The 5,453-nt window shown below is 44.5% G+C and overlaps 1 non-coding gene across 1 annotated transcript; it reads left to right on the forward strand.

Annotated features, from left to right (window-relative positions):
- The first annotated feature begins 1,837 nt into the window (after positions 1-1,837).
- TRNAA-AGC lies at positions 1,838-1,910 on the forward strand. Its single transcript has one exon. It is a non-coding gene; the product is annotated as a tRNA-Ala (tRNA).
- Positions 1,911-5,453: the final 3,543 nt, after the last annotated feature.

Below are 5,453 nucleotides of genomic sequence, written 5' to 3' on the forward strand. Positions count from 1 at the left end.
AAGTGAAAATTCATCATTAGTTAGCAGTGCTCTGGCACTTCCCTAGCTGTACTTCAGAAATAGGCTGAACTGGGTATGATTTATGGAAAAAAAAAAAAAAAAAAAAAAAAAAAGGAATTCGTCCAATTGTGTTCAAGATTATGATTTCCAAATTAGAGTATCTGTATGTGAGCTAAGGGCATGCTGCAGGTGCTTGACTGCATGTTTCTGCAGCAGAGCTGCTCAGTCACTCAGCTGTGGCAATCTGTGACCACACACAGGACCCCCAAGTCCCCTGGAGTGGCAGGGCAAGCCAGGTCCGATAATCTGGAGCACCTCACATGAAGCGCATTTGATGTCTATGTTTGGGGCAAATGAATCCATGATCAGGTATATAAGCTCCCACTATAGGCAGGGGACACTTTTTCAATGCAGGTGAGAGAAAGCCTAGAGAGCAATTTGGTCACCCTGAAGTAGACACCTAGGTGCTTGGGCCGTTTTTTCTCGTCTCACCATCAGCCTTTCTAAAAGCTGGCCAGAACCACTCCTTCGAATGCCGGAGCTGGGCTGCACCTGGCAGGATGGCCACGAGTCTGTCTGCGAGGTGCAGAGAGCATCTTCCAGCCCCTCGGGTCTGCCGTATTCACCGAGGCTCTCTGGTTGACAGCTGTCTAGCTACATGCCACAGAGGGGTTACTACATCTCAAACATTATTTTTTTCAAACATCGCTATTGCAACACACATTTTTCTGTGTGTGGTCTTCCTTCCTGACAAAGAACAAGGTAAGTGAGCAAGAATGTTAAGTGTACAAGTATAAGCACGTACTTGTGACTGTGGCATACAAATACTATAAGGAAAACAGCAGTTTCTGTTGCCATTAAAGCTGTCTAATAATTTCCATTTCCTTTTTACAGATGTCTCTGGAGCTGAGGTTTATATGAGTTAAATCTTTGTTTGCAAATTCTGCAACAGACTCTACTGATTTGACTTCCTGTGCTGTAAAGTCCTGCTTCTTCTATGCACATACTTCTGGGCCAACCGGAGGTCAACAGATAGTTCCTAAGAAAGCTCTTGATGGCTTTTCTTTTCTTCCCTTGAAATGCAAAGTTCTCTCTCTCTGAACATTACAGAAGAAGTGCAGTAACAGGAAAGGGACAAGGAAAATGGAACTGTAGATTTAAAGGTAAAAGTCAGGGGTAATCTCTCTCTGTTGTGATACAGGGTACACACAGCTGGCCAACTGGCTGAGTTTTGGAATGCACTGAAATATAAGCAAAGGCTTGTTCTTTGTCTTTCACTTTTAACTTGACAAGATCCTCAAATGTATTTTTATAGTTTCCTTCCTGGTATGCTCCCAGAGATAAGTACTTTCTTGAAGTAAATGGCAGGCCTGCACTAGCTGGAAGAAAGCTTCTCCTTACATTCTGTAATAGAAGCAACAGAATTTGCTCCTGATTCCTTTGTTGAGCCACCAGAGATCATAAAAAGAAAAAGAAAAGCCAAAGCATAATGCATTTATAACTGGTGCACTCCTGGTTACCCTGCATATGGTATGAAGAAATTTAAAAGCTCATATGCAGTGCAATACTCAATCATGCACTTGATCATGAACTCTAATAACTAAAGAAGCATTAAAAACTCTTCTTTGTTTCACATGGGAAAATGTTTTCTGTTTCATTTATTATACTGAGTTTTCCTGCATGGATATTCCTAATACAGGTCTGCTGTGTTCCTGCATTCTCTTTCATATTCACATCTTTAAAAAACCAGACCTTTTCTGATATATTTAAAAATTATTCTTGCAACAGCAACACTTTTCAAAGCAGTTTGCTATTTTATTGAGCTGAGGGAATTTAGGGGGAATTAGCTCAAATGGTAGAGCGCTCGCTTAGCATGCGAGAGGTAGCGGGATCGATGCCCGCATTCTCCATTTTGCACTGTGAGCTGGCTGAAGGGAAGGAGCCAGAGGGTCGGGGTCAATGGGACGGAGCCGAGTTGCAGTCCTGTGTCTAGTGGAGTCCCTCAAGGGTCGGTACTGGGACAGTGTTGTTCAATATATTCATCGATGACTTGGATGAGGGAATGGAGTGCAAGTTTGCTGATGACACTAAGCTGGGAGAAGTGGCTGACATGCCTGAAGGCCGTGCTGCCATCCAGCGGGACCTCGACAGGCTGGAGAGTGGGGTGGGGAGAAACTTAATGAAATATAACCAGGGCAAGTGTAGAGTCCTGCATCTGAGCAAGAACAACCCCAGACACCGTATAGGCTGGGGACTGCCCTGCTGGAGAACAGTGAAGGGGAGAGGGACCTGGGGGTCCTGGTGGACAGCAGGATGACCACAAGCCAGCACCGTGCCCTTGTGGCCAAGAAGGCTAATGGCATCCTGGGGGTGGTTAGTAGGTCGAGGGAGGTTCTCCTGCCCCTCTACTCTGCCCTGGTGAGACCACATCTAGAATATTGTGTCCAGTTCTGGGCCCCTCAGTTCAGGAAGGACAGGGAACTGCTTGAGAGAGTCCAGCACAGAGCCATGAGGATGATTCAGGGAGCGGAGCATCTCCCTTATGAGGAAAGGCTGAGGGAGCTGGGTCTCTTTAGCTTGGAGGAGACTGAGGGGTGACCTTATTAATGTTTATAAATATATAAAGTAGCTTGGGAGCAGCGCCCTACCATGACTCCTAAAGAGGGCAAATAGGTGGCTGAAGGCTGTGAGGCAGCTGCTTCTGCTGGAGCGCTGGGAGGAAGCTGTGGTGAGGGATGGCTCCTCCCTTATGCGGGCATGTAGACTTCAGCAGCCCCATGAGATGCCACTCCTGGATCAGCCAGGCTGTCTGGGTCTTTGACACTGTCAGAAGCAAATAAAGGAGCAGACTTGCTCATACATGCTCAGGGGTTTTAAGTGCTAGATGACCCAAGTCAATAGCCAAGGGGGACAAAGTCCACTAAAATCAATGAGAAGACTAAAGAAAGGTAGGAGAGAAACTGCTTTAAACAGAACCTTTTTTTTATTTTTTTTTTTTTTTGAGCTTCCATCTTTACTGAAGGAAGTTTTCTTACCAAAAGGACCTACCTACCTATTACCATCAACTAAAAGTTATCATGAAGGCTACTTCCCTTTGACTTACACAGCAGTATTTGTGTAGGAGAACAAGAGAGAGGCAGGAAGCTGGAAATAAAACCAACACTGGAGTTAGAGGAAGGTAAATAAAGCAAGTCCCTGCAAGTTAGAAAGTTTAGAACATCCTGGTTACACAGAAAGTAAAAAAGAGCCAACTTCCCGCTTCTCAGGAGAGGCACTAGATACACATTTGGAAATGTTCGCATAGCACAGCTTTCATTAAAAAGCAACTGAGCTGCTACCATCTTCTTGAATCAATGCAGAACTATTTTACCTTTTCTAGTGTCATTTCAAATGTTGCCTAATGTAGCATCATTAAATGCAAATGAAGTTGTTGTTATGGAGAATACCCTGCTGTTTCTGGTAATGATCCAGATCTGGTTAGAAGGTGTGCTTGCATGAAGAAACCAGAAGGTTGGTATTTATGCCTCTGTAATGAATGAATTGCATCTTAGCAGAGTTAAGGGAGTCCAAAGATGAGCAGATTCCTGCTGTTTCCCTTGTCAAGACAGCAGCTGTGGAATAAGTAACCAGGGAGAAAGTCATCAGAGATCAATTTACAAAAATGACAACAAGGTATTAAGAACCTCCTGAAACCTGTAAAAGTGCTTTAGAAAAGAGACATGAAGAACTTTATAGAAAATTTTAAACTAAAAGAGAGTAGATCTAGATTAGATATTAGGTTTTAAACTGAAAGTGTAGGTTTAGATTAGATATAAGGAAGAAATGCCTTACTGTGAGAGCGGTGAGGCCCTGGCACAGGCTGCCCAGAGCAGCTGTGGATGCCCCATCCCTGGAGGTGCTCAAGGCCAGGCTGGATGGGGCTTTGGGCAACCTGGTCTGGTGGGAGGTGTCCCTGCCCATGGCAGGGGGCTGGAACTGGGTGGTCTTTGAGGTCCCTTCCAACCCAAACCATTCTGTGATTCTATGAAGATGTTTAACAGTTTCAGCATAGGAAGTGAGTATCTTTATATATAAGGTACTTATGGTCTTGGGGTTTAGGAACTGAGAGGAATTTGTTTCTATTCTCAGACCTTCCTTGTACTTTGCAATAAACTAACTAACTAAATAAATAAATAGGCAGAGCCTAAATTAGTGCCCTGGCTTCATCTGGGGTAGAGTTATTTTTCTTCCTAGTAGCTGATATGGCGCTGTGTTTTGGATTTAGGATGGTGGTGATAGCACACAGATGATTCCAGTTGCTGCAGAGCAGGGCTTTCACAAAGCCAAGGACTTTTCAGCTCTGCCAGCTGCGCTACCAGCAAGGAGGCTGGGGATGCACAAGGAGCTGGGAGGGGACACAGTGAGGACAGCTGGCCCAAAGGGACCAAAGGGATGTCCCATACTGTATGATGACATGCTCAGCATTATAAGCTGGGGGAGCTGGCTGGGGGGCTGCTGTTGCTTGGGGACTGGCTGGGCATGGGTCAGAAGGTGGTGAGCAATTGTACTGTGCATCACTTGTTTTGGGTATCCTTTTTTTTTTTTCTTCTTCTTTTTTCTTTTTCCCCCCTCTTTCCTTTCCTATTAAATCATCTTTATCTCAATCCACAAGTTTTATTTTTTTCCCCGATTCTCTCCCCCATCCCACTGGGGGTAGGAATGAGCGAGCGGCTGTGTGGTGCTTACCTGCCTGCCAGGCTAACCCACAACAGTCAGTCAGTGGAAGTCAAAGGACCAGGCTGGGACTTTTGCACTTCTGAAGTACTCCTAAAGTGTTATTTAGAAAGCACGAATGAAAATCGAGCAGTAAATAGGCCTTACATTACAGCCTTGCACTGAATGAATTTTGCCCTGAATAGTTTGCTATTGCCAGGCAGAAATCACTGTGAGAAGCATCATTTCTGCAGAGGAACATCATTATAGCGGGAAGAGAGGAGATTCAGCTCCCCTAACTTCTGTGATCTCCAAGCTGGGCACCGGGAAGACAGGCAAGAGACAGGCATTGCTCCTATCAAAGCAGGGAGATGTCAGACCTCCCATGGCTGAGTGATTCGCCCTAGTCTAAAGAAGGCACCTGAGACAAATCAGACGAGCTGCTCTCTGGAGACGCCTCTGTCTCTCCACTGACAATAGAGAGAAACTGGACTGCAAGAACAGACACGATGCTGAACTCTATGTGGCTATGATTATGTGACTGAAATTCTACCTTTCACAAGCAATGACTGTGGTTTAGTGTAAGCCATTTAAGACAGATTATAAACATATAGGAAGAAAAATATGAAATACAAATGAGGAGAAATCATGCATCTTTGTGCAGAGAAACAAGTATTAGAAGGTAATATGCTTACAAGTCTGAAAATCTTGAGCATATAGCTTATTAGGTAAATAAAGAGTAAAGCATGCAAATAAGGAAT

This window comes from Cygnus olor, chromosome 1, assembly GCF_009769625.2.
Source record: "Cygnus olor isolate bCygOlo1 chromosome 1, bCygOlo1.pri.v2, whole genome shotgun sequence".
Classification (NCBI taxonomy): Eukaryota; Metazoa; Chordata; class Aves; order Anseriformes; family Anatidae; genus Cygnus; species Cygnus olor.